The following is a 16,990-nucleotide window of genomic DNA, read 5'->3' as shown; positions in this document are numbered from 1 at the left end:
CCGGAGTTCCTGCGGCCACAACGCAGAGTACTAACCACTATACGATCACAGCTGGTGACTGGCCTTGCTTCAGCAAATTAACCTACGGAACTTTTACTTCGGGTTGAATTACAAAAGTTTGTCACGCTAGCCAGGAGTCGAACTTAGAGACTTCTGATCCATAGTCAGACGCGTTGTCCATTGCGCCACTAGCCCTTGATTTTGCCATTATGGTGAGGATTGAACTCAAGACCTTCAGATTATGAGACTGACGCGCTACCTACTGCGCTAACGAGGCAACGACGTTTCTCTTAGTACTAAAAACTTTGTACCAACACCTATACGATCACAGGTGTCAACCATTTTTTCTTCAGCAAGTTTACCTCCAACACCTCTGGTTTCAGGCTAAATTGCCAAAGCCTCCCGGGCTTGCCAGGAGTAGAGGCTAGAATTTTCTGATCCATAGTCAGATACTTTGTCCCATGCGCCACTTGCAATTTGAACAGCAAATTGGGAGCAAGAGGCTGTACTGTAGCTTTTCTTTGTTATTCCACTTAACAACATGATGACAAAAAAGAAATATTTTTAGATAACACAAAAAAAGACCCACTGCAAGAAACCTGGTTGCTGTGACCCGGATTCGAACCGGGGTTCCTGCGGCCACAACGCAGAGTACTAACCACTATACGATCACAGCTGTTGAATGTGCGCGCTACAACAAATTAACCTACGGAACTTTGACTTCGGGTTGAAATACAAAACATTGTTGAGCTAGCCAGGAGTCGAACCTAGAATCTTCTGATCCGTAGTCAGACGCGTTATCCATTGCGCCACTAGCCCTTGATTGCGCCACTAGCCCTTGATTGTGCCAATCTGGAGAATAATGATGGACGCGTAGATAGTTGACTCTGGCAAAAGGGGTTAAACACTGACAATGCAGTGACCATGAGGAAACTCAAACTCACTGAAGAGAAACATGACTGCCCCGTGTGAGGATAGAGCTAATGGCACTAGGGATTTTGAATAGTAGGCAAAATTCCCCCCAAAAATTACAAATCCTCTTTGGACTGACAATGAAGGGATTCCAAACCCGCTAAAACAAATAACATATGCCTTGTGTGAAGGTTGAACTCAAGACTTTCAGATTATGAGACTGAGGTGCTACCTACTGCGCTAACGAGGTAACAATTGTTGTTTTGGACTAACAATTTAGTACCAACACCTGTACGATCACAGATGTCAACCATTTTTTCTACAGCAAGTTTACCTCCAACACCTCTGGTTTCAGGCTAAATTGCCAAAGCCTCCCGGGCTTGCCAGGAGTAGAGGCTAGAATTTTCTGATCCATAGTCAGATACTTTTTCCCATGCGCCACTTGCAATTTGAACAGCAAATCGGGAGCACGAGCCTGTACTGTAGCTTTTCTTTGTTATTCCACTTAACAACATGATGACAAAATAAATATTTTTAGATAACACACAAAAAGACCCACTGCAAGATACCTGGTTGCTGTGACCCGGATTCGAACCGGGGTTCCTGCAGCCACAACGCAGAGTACTAACCACTATACGATCACAGCTGTTGACTGTGCTTGCTTCAGCAAATTAACCTACGGAACTTTGACTTCGGGTTGAAATACAAAAGTTTGTCGAGCTAGCCAGGAGTCGAACCTAGAATCTTCTGATCCGTATTCAGACGCGTTTTCCATTGCGCCACTAGCCCTTGATTGTGCCATTTTGGAGAATAACGCTGGACGCGTAGATAGTTGACTCTGGCAAAAGGGCTTAAACACTCACAATGCAGTGACCATGAGGAAAGTCAAACTCACTGAAGAGAAACATGACTGCCCCGTGTGAGGATCGAGCTTATGGCACTAGGGATTTTGAATAGTCGGCAAAATTCACCCCAAAAATGACAAATCCTCTTTGAACAGTGACAATGAAGGGATTCCAACCCGCTAAAACAAATAGCATATGCCTCGTGTGAGGATTGAACTCACGACCTTCAGATTATGAGACTGACGCACTACCTACTGCGCTAACGAGGCAAAGACGGTTCAATTAGTACTAAGAACTTAGTACCAACACCTATACGATCACAGGTGTCAACCATTTTTTCTTCAGCAAGTTTACCTCCAACACCTCTGGTTTCAGGCTAAATTGCCAAAGCCTCCCGGGCTTGCCAGGAGTAGAGGCTAGAATTTTTTGATCCAGGTCAGATACTTTGTCTCATGCGTAACTTGCAATTTAAACAACAAATCGGGAGCACGAGGCTGTACTGTAGCTTTTCTTTGCTTTTCCACTTAACAACATGATGTCAAAAAAGAAATATTTTTAGATAACACACAAAAAGACCCACTGCAAGATACCTGGTTGCTGTGACCCGGATTTGAACCGGGGTTCCTGCGGCCTCAACGCAGAGTACGAACCACGATACGATCACAGCTGTTGACTGTGCGTGCTACAGCAAATTAACCTACGGAACTTTGACTTCAGGTTGAAATACAAAAGTTTGTCGAGCTAGCCAGGAGTCGAACCTAGAGTCTTCTGTTCCGTAGTCAGACGCGTTGTCCATTGCGCCACTATCCCTTGATTGTGCCATTCTGGAGAATAACGCTGGACGCGTAGATAGTTGACTCTGGCAAAAGGGCTTAAACACTGACAATGCAGTGACCATGAGGAAACTCAAACTCACTGAAGAGAAGCATGACTGCCCCATGTGAGGATCGAGCTAATGGCACTAGGGATTTTGAATAGTAGGCAAAATTCCCCCAAAAAAGACAAATCCTCTTTGAACAGTGACAATGAAGGGATTCCAAGCCCGCTAAAACAAATAACATATGCCTCGAGTGAGGATTGAACTCACGACTTTCAGATTATGAGACTGAGGTGCTACCTACTGCGCTAGCGAGGTAACAAATGCTGTTATGGACTAACCATTTAGTACCAACACCTATACGATCACAGCTGTCAACCATTTTTTCTACAGCAAGTTTACCTCCAACACCTCTGGTTTCAGGTTAAAATGCCAAAGCCTCCCGGGCTTGCCAGGAGTAGAGGCTAGAATTTTCTGATCCATAGTCAGATACTTTTTCCCATGCGCCACTTGCAATTTGAACAGCAAATCGGGAGCACGAGGCTGTACTGTAGCTTTTATTTGTTATTCCACTTAACAACATGATGACAAAAAAGAAATATTTTTAGATAACACACAAAAAGACCCACTGCAATATACCTGGTTGCTGTGACCCGGATTCGAACCGGGGTTCCTGCGGCCACAACGCAGAGTACTAACCACTATACGATCACAGCTGTTGACTGTGTGTGCTATAGCAAATTGACCTACGGAACTTTGACTTCGGGTTGAAATACAAAATTTTTTCGAGCTAGCCAGGAGTCGAACCTAGAATCTTCTGATCCGTAGTCAGACACGTTATCCATTGCGCCACTAGCCCTTGATTTTGCTATTATGGAGAAAAACACTGGACACGTAGATTGTTGACTCTGGCAAAAGGGGTTAAACACTGACAATGCAGTGACCATGAAGGAATTTAAACTCACTGAAAAGAAACATGACTGCCCCGTGTGAGGATCGAGCTATTGGCACTAGGGATTTTGAATAGTAGGCAAATATCCCCAAAAAAATGACTAATCGTCTTTGAACAGTGACAATGAAGGGATTCCAACCCGCTAAAACAAATAAAATATGCCTCGTGTGAGGATTGAACTCACGACCTTCAGATTATGAGACTGACGCGCTACCTACTGCGCTAACGAGGCAACAACGGTTCTCTTAGTACTAACAACTTAGTACCAACACCTATACGATCACAGTTGTCAACCATTTTTTCTTCAGCAAGTTTACCTCCAACACCTCTGGTTTCAGGCTAAATTGCCAAAGCCTCCCGGGCTTGCCAGGAGTAGAGGCTAGAATTTTCTGATCCATAGTCAGATACTTTGTCCCATGCGCCACTTGCAATTTGAACAGCAAATTGGGAGCAAGAGGCTGTACTGTAGCTTTTCTTTGTTATTCCACTTAACAACATGATGACAAAAAAGAAATATTTTTAGATAGCACAAAAAAAGACACACTGCAAGAAACCTGGTTGCTGTGACCCCGATTCGAACCAGGGTTCCTGCGGCCACAACGCAGAGTACTAACCACTATACGAGCACAGCTGTTGACCGCTCTTGCTTCAGCAAATTAACCTACGGAACTTTGACTTCGGGTTGAAGTACAGAAGTTGACCGACCTAGCCAGGAATCGAACCTAGAATCTTCTGATCCATAGTCAGACGCGTTATCCATTGCGCCACTAGCCCTTGATTGTGCCATTCTGGAGAATAACGCTGGACACGTAGATTGTTGACTCTGGCAAAAGGGGTTAACCACTGACAATGCAGTGACCATGAGGAAACTCTGGTTTCAGGCTAAATTGCCAAAGCCTCCCGGGCTTGCCAGGAGTAGAGGCTAGAATTTTGTGACCCAGGTCAGATACTTTGTCTCATGCGTAACTTGCAATTTAAAAAACAAATCGGGAGCACGAGGCTGTACTGTAGCTTTTCTTTGCTTTTCCACTTAACAACATGATGTCAAAAAAGAAATATTTTTAGATAACACACAAAAAGACCCACTGCAAGATACCTGGTTGCTGTGACCCGGATTTGAAACGGGGTTCCTGCGGCCTCAACGCAGAGTACTAACCACTATACGATCACGGATGGTGTCTGGCCTTGCTTCAGCAAATTAACCTACGGAACTTTATCCATTGTGCCACTAGCCCTTGATTGTGCCATTCTGGAGAATAACGCTGGACACATAGATTGTTGACTCTGGCAAAAGGGGTTAAACACTGACAATGCAGTGACCATGGAGGAACTCAAACTCACTAAAAATAATAATGACTGCCCCGTGTGAGGATCGAGCTAATGGCATTAGGGATTTTGAATAGTAGGCAAAATTCCCCCCAAAAATGACAAATTCTCTTTGAACAGTGACAATGAAGGGATTCCAACCCCCTAAAAGAAATAACATATGCCTCGTGTGAGGATTGAACTCACGACCTTCAGATTATGAGACTGACTCGCTACCTACTGCGCTAACGAGGTAACGACGGTTCAATTTGTACTAACAACTTAGTACCAACACTTATACGATCACAGGTGTCAACCATTTTTTCTTCAGCAAGTTTACCTCCAACACCTCTGGTTTCAGGCTAAATTGCCAAAGCCTCCCGGGCTTGCCAGGAGTAGAGGCTAGAATTTTCTGATCCATAGTCAGATACTTTGTCCCATGCGCCACTTGCAATTTGAACAGCAAATCGGGAGCATGAGGCTGTACTGTAGCTTTTCTTTGTTTTTCCACTTAACAACATGATGACAGAAAATAAATATTTTTAGATAACACACAAAAAGACCCTCTGCAATATACCTGGTTGCTGTGACCCGGATTCGAACCGGGGTTCCTGCGGCCACAACGCAGAGTACTAACCACTATACGATCACAGCTGTTGACTGTGCGTGCTACAGCAAATTTACCTACGGAACTTTGACTTCGGGTTGAAATACAAAAGTTTGTCGAGCTAGCCAGGAGTCGAACCTAGAATCTTCTGATCCGTAGTCAGACGCGTTGTCCATTGTGCCACTAGCCCTTGATTGTGCCATTATGGAGAGTAACGCTGGACGCGTAGATAGTTGACTCTGGCAAAAGGGCTTAAACACTGACAATGCAGTGACCATGAGGAAACTCAAACTCACTGAAGAGAAGCATGACTGCCCCGTGTGAGGATCGAGCTAATGGCACTAGGGATTTTGAATAGTAGGCAAAATTCCCCCAAAAAAGACAAATCCTCTTTGAACAGTGACAATGAAGGGATTCCAAGCCCGCTAAAACAAATAACATATGCCTCGAGTGAGGATTGAACTCACGACCTTCAGATTATGAGACTGACGCGCTACCTACTGCGCTAGCGAGGTAACAAATGTTGTTTTGGACTAACCATTTAGTACCAACACCTATACGATCACAGTTGTCAACCATTTTTTCTTCAGCAAGTTTACCTCCAACACCTCTGGTTTCAGGCTAAATTGCCAAAGCCTCCCGGGCTTGCCAGGAGTAGAGGCTAGAATTTTCTGATCCATAGTCAAATACTTTGTCCCATGCGCCACTTGCAATTTGAACAGCAAATCGGGAGCACGAGGCTGTACTGTAGCTTTTCTTTGTTATTCCACTTAACAACATGATGACAAAAAAGAAATATTTTTAGATAACACACAAAAAGACCCACTGCAAGATACCTGGTTGCTGTGACCCAGATTCGAACCGGGGTTCCTGCGGCCACAACGCAGAGTACTAACCACTATACGATCACAGCTGGTCACTGGTCTTGCTTCAGCAAATTAACCTACGGAACTTTGACTTCGGGTTGAAATACAAAAGTTTGTCGAGCTAGCCAGGAGTCGAACCTAGAGTCTTCTGATCCGTAGTCAGACGCGTTGTCCATTGCGCCACTAGCCCTTGATTGCGCCCTTATGGAGAATAACACTGGACACGTAGATTGTTGACTCTGGCAAAAGGGGTACAACACTGACAATGCAGTGACCATGAAGGAATTTAAACTCATTGAAAAGAAACATGACTGCCCCGTGTGAGGATTGAGCTAATGGCACTAGGGATTATGAATAGTAGGCAAAATTCCCCCCAAAAATGACAAATCCTCTTTGAACATTGACAATGAAGGGATTCCAACCCGCTAAAACAAATAACATATGCCCCGTGTGAGGATTGAACTCACGACCTTCAGATTATGAGACTGACGCACTACCTACTGCGCTAACGAGGCAACGACAGTTCTCTTAGTACTAACAACTTAGTACCAACACCTATACGATCACAGGTGTCAACCATTTTTTCTTCAGCAAGTTTACCTCCAACACCTCTGGTTTCAGGCTAAATTGCCAAAGCCTCCCGGGCTTGCCAGGAGTAGAGGCTAGAATTTTCTTATCCATAGTCAGATACTACATGCGCCACTTGCAATTTGAACAGCAAATCGGGAGCACGAGGCTGTACTGTAGCTTTTCTTTGTTATTCCACTTAACAACATGATGACACAAAAGAAATATTTTTAGATAACACACAAAAAGACCCACTGCAAGAATTCTGGTTGCTGTGAACCGGATTCGAACCGGGGTTCCTGCGGACACAACGCAGAGTACTAACCACTATACGATCACAGCTGGTGACTGCCCTTGCTTCAGCAATTTAACCTACGGAACTATAACTTCGGGTTGAAATACAAAAGTTTGTCGAGCTAGCCAGGAGTCGAACCTAGAGTCTTCTGATCCGTAGTCAGACGCGTTATCCATTGTGCCACTACCCATTAAATGTGCCACTCTGGAGAATAACGCTGGACACGTAGATTGTTGACTCTGGCAAAAGGGGTTAACCACTGACAATGCAGTGACCATGAGGATACTCAAACTCACTGAAGAGAAACATGACTGCCCCGTGTGAGGATCGAGCTAATGGTATTAGGGATTTTGAATAGTAGGCAAATTTCCCCAAAAAAATGACTAATCGTCTTTGAACAGTGACAATGAAGGGATTCCAACCCGCTAAAACAAATAACATATTCCTCGTGTGAGGGTTGAACTCACGACCTTGAGATTATGAGACTGATGCGCTACTACTACTGCGCTAACGAGGCAACGGCGGTTCTCTTAGTTCTAACAACTTAGTACCAACACCTATACGATCACAGGTGTCAACCATTTTTTCTTCAGCAAGTTTACCTCCAACACCTCTGGTTTCAGGTTAAATTGCCAAAGCCTCCCGGGCCTGCCAGGAGTAGAGGCTAGAATTTTCTGATCCATTATCAGATACTTTTTCCCATGCGCCACTTGCAATTTGAACAGCAAATCGGGAGCACGAGGCTGTACTGTAGCTTTTCTTTGTTATTCCACTTAACAACATGATGACAAAAAAGAAATATTTTAAGATAACACACAAAAAGACCCACTGCAAAAAAACTGGTTGCTGTGACCCGGATTCGAACCGGGGTTCCTGCGGCCACAACGCAGAGTACTAACCACTATACGATCACAGCTGGTGACTGGCCTTGCTTCAGCAAATTAACCTATGGAACTTTGACTTTGGGTTGAAATACAAAAGTTTGTCAAGCTAGCCAGGAGTCGAACCTGGAGTCTTCTGATCCGTAGTCAGACGCGTTATCCATTGCGCCACTAGCCCTTTATTGTGCCCTTCTGGAGAATAACGCTGGACGCGTAAATAGTTGACTCTGGCAAAAGGGGTTAGACACTGACAATGCAGTGACCATGAGGAAACTCAAACTCACTGAAGAGAAACATGACTGCCCCGTGTGAGGATCGAGCTAATGGCACTAGAGATTTTGAATAGTAGGCAAAATTCCCCCAAAAAAGACAAATCCTCTTCGAACAGTGACAATGGAGGGATTCCAAACCAGCTAAAACAATTAACATATGCCTCGTGTGAGGTTGAACTCAAGACTTTCAAATTATGAGACTGAGGTGCTACCTACTGCGCTAACGAGGTAACAATTGTTGTTTCGGACTAAGAACTTAGTACCAACACCTATACGATCACAGGTGTCAACCATTTTTTCTTCAGCAAGTTTACCTCCAACACCTCTGGTTTCAGGCTAAATTGCCAAAGCCTCCCGGGCTTGCCAGGAGTAGAGGCTAGAATTTTCTGATCCATAGTCAGATACTTTGTCCCATGCGCCACTTGCAATTTGAACAGCAAATCGGGAGCATGAGGCTGTACTGTAGCTTTTCTTTGTTTTTCCACTTAACAACATGATGACAGAAAAGAAATATTTTTAGATAACACACAAAAAGACCCACTGCAAGAAATCTGGTTGCTGTGACCCGGATTCGAACCGGGGTTCCTGCGGCCACAACGCAGAGTACTAACCACTATACGATCACAGCTGGTGACTGGCCTTGCTTCAGCAAATTAACCTACGGAACTTTGACTTCGGGTTGAATTACAAAAGTTTGTCGAGCTCCCCAGGAGTCGAACTTAGAGTCTTCTGATCCGTAGTCAGACGCGTTGTCCATTGCGCCACTAGCCCTTGATTTTGCCATTATGGTGAGGATTGAACTCAAGACCTTCAGATTATGAGACTGACGCGCTACCTACTGCGCTAACGAGGCAACGACGGTTCTCTTAGTACTAACAACTTAGTACCAACACCTATACGATCACAGGTGTCAACCATTTTTTCTTCAGCAAGTTTACCTCCAACACCTCTGGTTTCAGGCTAAATTGCTAAAGCCTCCCGGGCTTGCCAGGAGTAGAGGCTAGAATTTTCTGATCCATAGTCAGATACTTTGTCACATGCGCCACTTGCAATTTGAACAGCAAATTGGGAGCAAGAGGCTGTACTGTAGCTTTTCTTTGTTATTCCACTTAACAACATGATGACAAAAAAGAAATATTTTTAGATAACACAAAAAAAGACCCACTGCAAGAAACCTGGTTGCTGTGACCCGGATTTGAACCGGGGTTCCTGCGGCCACAACGCAGAGTACTAACCACTATACGATCACAGCTGTTGACTGTGCGTGCTTCACCAAATTAACCTACGGAACTTTGACTTCGGGTTGAAATACAAAAGTTTGTCGAGCTAGCCAGGAGTCGAACCTAGAATCTTCTGATCCGTATTCAGACGCGTTATCCATTGCGCCACTAGCCCTTGATTGTGCCATTTTGGAGAATAACGCTGGACGCGTAGATAGTTGACTCTGGCTAAAGGGCTTAAACACTCACAATGCAGTGACCATGAGGAAAGTCAAACTCACTGAAGAGAAACATGACTGCCCCGTGTGAGGATCGAGCTAACGGCACTAGGGATTTTGAATAGTCGGCAAAATTCACCCCAAAAATGACAAATCCTCTTTGAACAGTGACAATGGAGGGATTCCAAACCAGCTAAAACAATTAACATATGCCTCGTGTGAGGGTTGAACTCAAGACTTTCAGATTATGAGACTGAGGTGCTACCTACTGCGCTAACGAGGTAACAATTGTTGTTTCGGACTAACAACTTAGCACCAACACCTATACGATCACAGGTGTCAACCATTTTTTCTTCAGCAAGTTTACCTCCAACACCTCTGGTTTCAGGCTAAATTGCCAAAGCCTCCCGGGCTTGCCAGGAGTAGAGGCTAGAATTTTCTAATCCATAGTCAGATACTTTGTCCCATGCGCCACTTGCAATTTGAACAGCAAATCGGGAGCACGAGGCTGTACTGTAGCTTTTCTTTGTTATTCCACTTAACAACATGATGACAAAAAAAGAAATATTTTTAGATAACACACAAAAAGACCCACTGCAAGAAATCTGGTTGCTGTGACCCGGATTCGAACCGGGGTTCCTGCGGCCACAACGCAGAGTACTAACCACTATACGATCACAGCTGGTGACTGGGCTTGCTTTAGCAAATTAACCTACGGAACTTTGACTTCGGGTTGAAATACAAAAGTTTGTCGAGCTAGCCAGGAGTCCAAATTAGAATCTCCTGATACGAAGTCAGACGCTTTATCCATTGCGCCATTAGCCCTTGGAAGTATCATTCTGGAGATTAATGCTGGACACGTTGATTTTTGTCTCTGGCAAAAGGGGTAAAACACTGACAATGCAGTGACCATGAAGGAATTTAAACTCACTGAAGAGAAACATGACTGCCCCATGTGAGGATCGAGCTACTGGCACTAGGGATTTTGAATAGTAGGCAAAATTCCCCCAAAAAAATGACAAATCCTCTTTGAACAGTGACAATGAAGGGATTCCAACCCGCTAAAACAAATAACATATGCCCCGTGTGAGGATTGAACTCACGACCTTCAGATTATGAGACTGACGCGCTACCTACTGCGCTAACGAGGCAACGACGGTTCTCTTAGTACTAACAACTTAGTACCAACACCTATACGGTCACAGGTGTCAACCATTTTTTCTTCAGCAAGTTTACCTCCAACACCTCTGGTTTCAGGTTAAATTGCCAAAGCCTCCCGGGCTTGCCAGGAGTAGAGGCTAGATTTTTCTGACTCAAAGTCAGATACTTTGTCCCATGTGCCACTTGCAATTTGAACAGCAAATCCGGAGCACGAGTCTGTACTGTAGCTTTTCTTTGTTATTCCACTTAAAAACATGATGACAAAAAATAAATATTTTTAAATAACACACAAAAAGTCCCACTGCAAGATACCTGGTTGCTGTGACCCGGATTCAAAGCGGGGTTCCTGCGGCCACAACGCAGAGTACTAACCACTATACGATCACAGCTGGTGACTGTGTGTGCTACAGCAAATTAACCTACAGAACTTTGACTTTGGGTTGAAATACAAAAGTTTGTCGAGCTAGCCAGGAGTCGAACCTAGAATCTTCTGATCCGTAGTCAGACGCGTTATCCATTGCGCCACTAGCCCTTGATTGTGCCATTATGGAGAATAACACTGGACACGTAGATTGTTGACTCTGGCAAAAGGGGTAAAACACTGACAATGCAGTGACCATGAAGGAATTTAAACTCACTGAAAAGAAACATGAATGCCCCGTGTGAGGATCGAGCTAATGGCACTAGGGATTTTGAATAGTAGGCAAAATTCCCCCCAAAAATGACAAATCCTCTTTGAACAGTGACAATGAAGGGATTCATACCCACTAAAACAAATAACATATACCTCGTGTGAGGATTGAACTCACAACCTTCAGATTAAGAGACTGACGCGCTACCTTCTGCGCTAACTAGACAACGGCTATTGTCTTAGTACTAACAACTTAGTACCAACACCTATACGATCACAGGTGTCAACCATTTTTTCTACAGCAAGTTTACCTCCAACACCTCTGGTTTCAGGTTAAATTGCCAAAGCCTCCCGGGCTTGCCAGGAGTAGAGGCTAGAAATTTCTGATCCATAGTCAGATACTTTGTCACATGCGCCACTTGCAATTTGAACGGCAAATCGGGAGCACGAGGCTGTACTGTAGCTTTTCTTTGTTATTCCACTTAACAACATGATGTCAAAAAATAAATATTTTTAGATAACACACAAAAGACCCACTGCAAGAAACCTGGTTGCTGTAACCCGGATTCGAACAGGGGATTTCAGCGGGTACAACGCAGAGTACTAACCACTATACGATCACAGCTGTTGACATTGTTTGCTACAGCAAATTAACCTACGGAACTTTGACTTCGGTTTGAAATACAAAAGTTTGTCGAGCTAGCCAGGAGTTGAACCTAGAATCTTCTGATCCCTAGTGAGACGCATTATCCATTGCACCACTAGCCCTTGGATGTGTTGTTCTGGAGAATAATGCTGGACACGTTGATTCTTGTCTCTGGCAAAAGGAGTTAAACACTGACAATGCAGTGACCTTGAAGGAATTTAAACTCACTGAAAAAAACATGACTGCCCCGTGTGAGGATCAAGCTAATGGCACTAGGGATTTTGAATGGTAGGCAAAATTCCCCCCAAAAAGGACAAATCCTCTTTGAACAGTGACAATGAAGGGATTCCAACCCGCTAAAACAAATAACATATGCCCCGTGTGAGGATTGAACTCACGACCTTCAGATTATGAGACTGACGCGCTACCTACTGCGCTAACGAGGAAACACTGTTATCTTAGTACCAACAACTTAGTACCAACACCTATATGATCACAGTTGTCAACCATTTTTTCTTCAGCAAGTTTACCTCCAACACCTCTGGTTTCAAGTTAAATTGCCAAAGCCTCCCGGGCTTGCCAGGAGTAGAGGCTAGAGATTTCTGATCCATAGTCAGATACTTTGTCCCATGCGCCACTTGCAATTTGAACAGCAAATCGGGAGCACGAGGCTGTACTGTAGCTTTTTTTTGTAATCCCCCTAACAACATGATGTCAAAAAAGAAATATTTTTAGATAACACACAAAAAGACCCACTGCAAGAAACCTGGTTGCTGTAACCTGGATTCGAACTGGGGTTCTTGCGGCCACAACGCAGAGTACTAACCACTATACGATCACAGCTGGTGACTGACATTGCTTCAGCAAATTAACCTACGGAACTTTGACGTCGGGTTGAAATACAAAAGTTTGTCGAGCTAGCCAGGAGTCGAACCTAGAGTCTTCTGATCCGTAGTCAGACGCGTTATCCATTGCGCCACTAGCCCTTGATTGTGCCATTCTGGGGAATAACGCTGGACGCGTAGATAGTTGACTCTGGCAAAAGGGGTTAACCACTGACAATGCAGTGACCATGAGGAAACTCAAACTCACTGAAGAGAAACATGACTGCCCCGTGTGAGGATCGAGCTAATGGCACTAGGGATTTTGAATAGTACGCAAAATTCCCCCCAAAAATGACAAATCGTCTTTGAACAGTGACAATGAAGGGATTCCAACCCGCTAAAACAAAGAACATATGCCTCGTGTGAGGATTGAACTCACGACCTTCAGATTATGAGACTGACGCACTACCTACTGCGCTAACGAGGCAACGACGGTTGTCTTAGTACTAACAATTTAGTACCAACACCTATATGATCACAGGTGTCAACCATTTTTTCTTCAGCAAGTTTACCTCCAACACCTCTTGTTTCAGGCTAAATTTCCAAAGCCTCCCGGGCTTGCCAGGAGTAGAGGCTAGAATTTTCTGATCCATAGTCAGATACTTTGTCCCATGCGCCACTTGCAATTTGAACAGCAAATCGGGAGCACGAGGCTGTACTGTAGCTTTTCTTTGTTATTCCACTTAACATGATGACAAAAAATAAATATTTTTAGATAACACACAAAAAGACCCACTGCAAGATACCTGGTTGCTGTGACCCGGATTCGAACCGGGGTTCCTGCGGCCACAACGCAGAGTACTAACCACTATACGATCACAGCTGGTGACTGGCCTTGCTTCAGCAAATTAACCGACGGAACTTTGACTTCAGGTTGAAATACAAAAGTTTGTCGAGCTAGCCAGGAGTCGAACCTAGAGTCTTCTGATCCGTAGTCAGACGCGTTGTCTATTGCGCCACTAGCCCTTGATTGTGCCATTCTGGAGAATAACGCTGGACGCGTGGATTGTTGACTCTGGCAAAAGGGCTTAAACACTGACAATGCAGTGACCATGAGGAAACTCAAACTCACTGAAGAGAAGCATGACTGCCCCATGTGAGGATCGAGCTAATGGCACTAGGGATTTTGAATAGTAGGCAAAATTCCCCCAAAAAAGACAAATCCTCTTTGAACAGTGACAATGAAGGGATTCCAAGCCCGCTAAAACAAATAACATATGCCTCGAGTGAGGATTGAACTCAAGACTTTCAGATTATGAGACTGAGGTGCTACCTACTGCGCTAGCGAGGTAACAAATGTTGTTTTGGACTAACCATTTAGTACCAACACCTATACGATCACAGCTGTCAACCATTTTTTCTACAGCAAGTTTACCTCCAACACCTCTGGTTTCAGGTTAAAATGCCAAAGCCTCCCGGGCTTGCCAGGAGTAGAGGCTAGAATTTTCTGATCCATAGTCAGATACTTTTTCCCATGCGCCACTTGCAATTTGAACAGCAAATCGGGAGCACGAGGCTGTACTGTAGCTTTTATTTGTTATTCCACTTAACAACATGATGACAAAAAAGAAATATTTTTAGATAACACACAAAAAGACCCTCTGCAATATACCTGGTTGCTGTGACCCGGATTCGAACCGGGGTTCCTGCGGCCACAACGCAGAGTACTAACCACTATACGATCACAGCTGTTGACTGTGTGTGCTATAGCAAATTGACCTACGGAACTTTGACTTCGGGTTGAAATACAAAATTTTGTCGAGCTAGCCAGGAGTCGAACCTAGAATCTTCTGATCCGTAGTCAGACGCGTTATCCATTGCGCCACTAGCCCTTGATTTTGCTATTATGGAGAAAAACACTGGACACGTAGATTGTTGACTCTGGCAAAAGGGGTTAAACACTGACAATGCAGTGACCATGAAGGAATTTAAACTCACTGAAAAGAAACATGACTGCCCCGTGTGAGGATCGAGCTATTGGCACTAGGGATTTTGAATAGTAGGCAAATATCCCCCAAAAAATGACTAATCGTCTTTGAACAGTGACAATGAAGGGATTCCAACCCGCTAAAACAAATAAAATATGCCTCGTGTGAGGATTGAACTCACGACCTTCAGATTATGAGACTGACGCGCTACCTACTGCGCTAACGAGGCAACAACTGTTCTCTTAGTACTAACAACTTAGTACCAACACCTATACGATCACAGTTGTCAACCATTTTTTCTTCAGCAAGTTTACCTCCAACACCTCTGGTTTCAGGCTAAATTGCCAAAGCCTCCCGGGCTTGCCAGGAGTAGAGGCTAGAATTTTCTGATCCATAGTCAGATACTTTGTCCCATGCGCCACTTGCAATTTGAACAGCAAATCGGGAGCACGAGGCTGTACTGTAGCTTTTCTTTGTTATTCCACTTAACAACATGATGACAAAAAAGAAATATTTTTAGATAACACACAAAAAGACCCGCTGCAAGAAACCTGGTTGCTGTGACCCGGATTCGAACCGGGGTTCCTGCGGCCACAACGCAGAGTACTAACCACTATACGATCACAGCTGGTCACTGGCCTTGCTTCAGCAAATTAACCTACGGAACTTTGACTTCGGGTTGAAATACAAAAGTTTGTCGAGCTAGCCAGGAGTCGAACCTAGAGTCTTCTGATCCGTAGTCAGACGCGTTGTCCATTGCGCCGCTAGCCCTTGATTGTGCCATTATGGAGAATAACACTGGACACGTAGATTGTTGACTCTGGCAAAAGGGGTACAACACTGACAATGCAGTGACCATGAAGGAATTTAAACTCATTGAAAAGAAACATGACTGCCCCGTGTGAGGATCGAGCTAATGGCACTAGGGATTATGAATAGTAGGCAAAATTCCCCCCAAAAATGACAAATCCTCTTTGAACATTGACAATGAAGGGATTCCAACCCGCTAAAACAAATAACATATGCCCCGTGTGAGGATTGAACTCACGACCTTCAGATTATGAGACTGACGCGCTACCAACTGCGCTAACGAGGCAACTACGGCTATCTTAGTACTAACAATTTAGTACCAACACTTATACGATCACAGGTGTCAACCATTTTTTCTTCAGGAAGTTTACCTCCAACACCTCTGGTTTCAGGCTAAATTGCCAAAGCCTCCCGGGCTTGCCAGGAGTAGAGGCTAGAATTTTCTTATCCATAGTCAGATACTACATGCGCCACTTGCAATTTGAACAGCAAATCGGGAGCACGAGGCTGTACTGTAGCTTTTCTTTGTTATTCCACTTAACAACATGATGACAAAAAATAAATATTTTTAGATAACACACAAAAAGACCCACTGCAAGATACCTGGTTGCTGTGAACCGGATTCGAACCGGGGTTACTGCGGCCACAACGCAGAGTACTAACCACTATACGATTACAGCTGGTGACTGGCCTTGCTTTAGCAAATTAACCTACTGAACTTAGACTTCAGGTTGAAGTACAGAAATTGACTTAGCTAGCCAGGAATCGAACCTAAAATCTTCTGATCCGTAGTCAGATGCGTTATCCATTGTGCCACTAGCCATTGATTGTGCCATTCGGGAGAATAACGCTGGACACGTAGATTGTTGACTCTGGCAAAAGGGGTTAACCACTGACAATGCAGTGACCATGAGGAAACTCAAACTCACTGAAGAGAAACATGACTGCCCCGTGTGAGGATCGAGCTAATGGCACTAGGGATTTTGAATAGTAGGCAAAATTCCCCCCAAAAATGACAAATCGTCTTTGAACAGTGACAATGAAGGGATTCCAACCCGCTAAAACAAATAACATATGCCTCGTGTGAGGATTGAACTCACGACCTTCAGATTATGAGACTGACGCACTACCTACTGTGCTAACGAGGCAAAGACGGTTCTCTTAGTATTAACA

General features: G+C 44.3%; 1 protein-coding gene and 34 non-coding genes across 35 annotated transcripts in view; 1 reads left to right on the top strand and 34 right to left on the bottom strand.

Annotated features, from left to right (window-relative positions):
* The window catches only part of cd40 (CD40 molecule, TNF receptor superfamily member 5), an 89,019-nt gene that overhangs the window by 19,112 nt on the left and 52,917 nt on the right, over positions 1-16,990 (top strand). The window lies entirely within an intron of this gene.
* trnah-gug (transfer RNA histidin (anticodon GUG)) lies at positions 605-676 on the bottom strand. Its single transcript has one exon. It is a non-coding gene; the product is annotated as a tRNA-His (tRNA).
* Positions 747-819, bottom strand: trnar-acg (transfer RNA arginine (anticodon ACG)). Its single transcript has one exon. It is a non-coding gene; the product is annotated as a tRNA-Arg (tRNA).
* trnar-acg (transfer RNA arginine (anticodon ACG)) lies at positions 1,629-1,701 on the bottom strand. The gene has a single exon. It is a non-coding gene; the product is annotated as a tRNA-Arg (tRNA).
* trnam-cau (transfer RNA methionine (anticodon CAU)) lies at positions 1,954-2,026 on the bottom strand. Its single transcript has one exon. It is a non-coding gene; the product is annotated as a tRNA-Met (tRNA).
* trnah-gug (transfer RNA histidin (anticodon GUG)) lies at positions 3,219-3,290 on the bottom strand. Its single transcript has one exon. It is a non-coding gene; the product is annotated as a tRNA-His (tRNA).
* Positions 3,361-3,433, bottom strand: trnar-acg (transfer RNA arginine (anticodon ACG)). Its single transcript has one exon. It is a non-coding gene; the product is annotated as a tRNA-Arg (tRNA).
* Positions 3,686-3,758, bottom strand: trnam-cau (transfer RNA methionine (anticodon CAU)). Its single transcript has one exon. It is a non-coding gene; the product is annotated as a tRNA-Met (tRNA).
* On the bottom strand, positions 4,228-4,300 carry trnah-aug (transfer RNA histidin (anticodon AUG)). The gene has a single exon. It is a non-coding gene; the product is annotated as a tRNA-His (tRNA).
* Positions 5,014-5,086, bottom strand: trnam-cau (transfer RNA methionine (anticodon CAU)). Its single transcript has one exon. It is a non-coding gene; the product is annotated as a tRNA-Met (tRNA).
* Positions 5,414-5,485, bottom strand: trnah-gug (transfer RNA histidin (anticodon GUG)). The gene has a single exon. It is a non-coding gene; the product is annotated as a tRNA-His (tRNA).
* trnar-acg (transfer RNA arginine (anticodon ACG)) lies at positions 5,556-5,628 on the bottom strand. The gene has a single exon. It is a non-coding gene; the product is annotated as a tRNA-Arg (tRNA).
* trnam-cau (transfer RNA methionine (anticodon CAU)) lies at positions 5,881-5,953 on the bottom strand. The gene has a single exon. It is a non-coding gene; the product is annotated as a tRNA-Met (tRNA).
* Positions 6,422-6,494, bottom strand: trnar-acg (transfer RNA arginine (anticodon ACG)). Its single transcript has one exon. It is a non-coding gene; the product is annotated as a tRNA-Arg (tRNA).
* On the bottom strand, positions 6,747-6,819 carry trnam-cau (transfer RNA methionine (anticodon CAU)). The gene has a single exon. It is a non-coding gene; the product is annotated as a tRNA-Met (tRNA).
* Positions 8,011-8,082, bottom strand: trnah-gug (transfer RNA histidin (anticodon GUG)). The gene has a single exon. It is a non-coding gene; the product is annotated as a tRNA-His (tRNA).
* Positions 8,153-8,225, bottom strand: trnar-acg (transfer RNA arginine (anticodon ACG)). Its single transcript has one exon. It is a non-coding gene; the product is annotated as a tRNA-Arg (tRNA).
* trnah-gug (transfer RNA histidin (anticodon GUG)) lies at positions 8,876-8,947 on the bottom strand. Its single transcript has one exon. It is a non-coding gene; the product is annotated as a tRNA-His (tRNA).
* trnah-gug (transfer RNA histidin (anticodon GUG)) lies at positions 9,500-9,571 on the bottom strand. Its single transcript has one exon. It is a non-coding gene; the product is annotated as a tRNA-His (tRNA).
* Positions 9,642-9,714, bottom strand: trnar-acg (transfer RNA arginine (anticodon ACG)). The gene has a single exon. It is a non-coding gene; the product is annotated as a tRNA-Arg (tRNA).
* On the bottom strand, positions 10,368-10,439 carry trnah-gug (transfer RNA histidin (anticodon GUG)). Its single transcript has one exon. It is a non-coding gene; the product is annotated as a tRNA-His (tRNA).
* On the bottom strand, positions 10,836-10,908 carry trnam-cau (transfer RNA methionine (anticodon CAU)). Its single transcript has one exon. It is a non-coding gene; the product is annotated as a tRNA-Met (tRNA).
* Positions 11,378-11,450, bottom strand: trnar-acg (transfer RNA arginine (anticodon ACG)). Its single transcript has one exon. It is a non-coding gene; the product is annotated as a tRNA-Arg (tRNA).
* trnam-cau (transfer RNA methionine (anticodon CAU)) lies at positions 12,569-12,641 on the bottom strand. The gene has a single exon. It is a non-coding gene; the product is annotated as a tRNA-Met (tRNA).
* On the bottom strand, positions 13,109-13,181 carry trnar-acg (transfer RNA arginine (anticodon ACG)). Its single transcript has one exon. It is a non-coding gene; the product is annotated as a tRNA-Arg (tRNA).
* On the bottom strand, positions 13,434-13,506 carry trnam-cau (transfer RNA methionine (anticodon CAU)). The gene has a single exon. It is a non-coding gene; the product is annotated as a tRNA-Met (tRNA).
* trnah-gug (transfer RNA histidin (anticodon GUG)) lies at positions 13,831-13,902 on the bottom strand. The gene has a single exon. It is a non-coding gene; the product is annotated as a tRNA-His (tRNA).
* trnar-acg (transfer RNA arginine (anticodon ACG)) lies at positions 13,973-14,045 on the bottom strand. The gene has a single exon. It is a non-coding gene; the product is annotated as a tRNA-Arg (tRNA).
* trnah-gug (transfer RNA histidin (anticodon GUG)) lies at positions 14,697-14,768 on the bottom strand. The gene has a single exon. It is a non-coding gene; the product is annotated as a tRNA-His (tRNA).
* Positions 14,839-14,911, bottom strand: trnar-acg (transfer RNA arginine (anticodon ACG)). Its single transcript has one exon. It is a non-coding gene; the product is annotated as a tRNA-Arg (tRNA).
* trnam-cau (transfer RNA methionine (anticodon CAU)) lies at positions 15,164-15,236 on the bottom strand. The gene has a single exon. It is a non-coding gene; the product is annotated as a tRNA-Met (tRNA).
* Positions 15,564-15,635, bottom strand: trnah-gug (transfer RNA histidin (anticodon GUG)). Its single transcript has one exon. It is a non-coding gene; the product is annotated as a tRNA-His (tRNA).
* Positions 15,706-15,778, bottom strand: trnar-acg (transfer RNA arginine (anticodon ACG)). Its single transcript has one exon. It is a non-coding gene; the product is annotated as a tRNA-Arg (tRNA).
* On the bottom strand, positions 16,031-16,103 carry trnam-cau (transfer RNA methionine (anticodon CAU)). Its single transcript has one exon. It is a non-coding gene; the product is annotated as a tRNA-Met (tRNA).
* On the bottom strand, positions 16,893-16,965 carry trnam-cau (transfer RNA methionine (anticodon CAU)). The gene has a single exon. It is a non-coding gene; the product is annotated as a tRNA-Met (tRNA).

Source organism: Nerophis lumbriciformis, linkage group LG01 (assembly GCF_033978685.3).
Source record: "Nerophis lumbriciformis linkage group LG01, RoL_Nlum_v2.1, whole genome shotgun sequence".
In the NCBI taxonomy this organism is placed as follows: Eukaryota; Metazoa; Chordata; class Actinopteri; order Syngnathiformes; family Syngnathidae; genus Nerophis; species Nerophis lumbriciformis.
This window is presented reverse-complemented; position numbering and strand designations above follow the sequence as displayed.